This window comes from Euphorbia lathyris, chromosome 3 (genome assembly GCF_963576675.1).
Source record: "Euphorbia lathyris chromosome 3, ddEupLath1.1, whole genome shotgun sequence".
NCBI classification, from domain to species: domain Eukaryota; kingdom Viridiplantae; phylum Streptophyta; class Magnoliopsida; order Malpighiales; family Euphorbiaceae; genus Euphorbia; species Euphorbia lathyris.
The window spans coordinates 7,745,778-7,746,129 of record NC_088912.1 but is presented as its reverse complement, the minus strand read 5'-3'; the positions used below and the strand labels follow the sequence as shown (position 1 = coordinate 7,746,129).

At 43.5% G+C, this 352-nt stretch overlaps 1 non-coding gene across 1 annotated transcript; it reads right to left on the bottom strand.

Annotated features, from left to right (window-relative positions):
- On the bottom strand, window positions 1-107 carry LOC136225123 (small nucleolar RNA R71). The gene has a single exon (XR_010686857.1). It is a non-coding gene; the product is annotated as a small nucleolar RNA R71 (small nucleolar RNA).
- Window positions 108-352: the final 245 nt, after the last annotated feature.

Genomic DNA, 352 nt, shown 5'->3' with positions numbered 1-352 from the left:
AAACTCAGAAATGAGGTGTCTCATTTCATGCAAGAAGAGGATGAATCCTTGGCCGAGGCATGGGAAAGGTACAAAGAGCTATTAATGAGGGTACCAAATCATGGCATCCCCATGTGGATGCAAGTACAGAATTTTTACAATGGAGTCACCAACATTTATAAAATCCAGATTGAATCCATTGTTAATGGTAACCCCGAAGATCTTGAACCACAAGCCTTGTACGACCTTATTGAGAAAGTCGTAAGCACAAGTTATAACTGGCACTCAGCTAGGAGTGAAGGAAAAAGAACGGCGGACGATGATGTTGTGTCAAAACTGACCACCCAGGTGGAACAGCTTGCAAGGCAGCTCA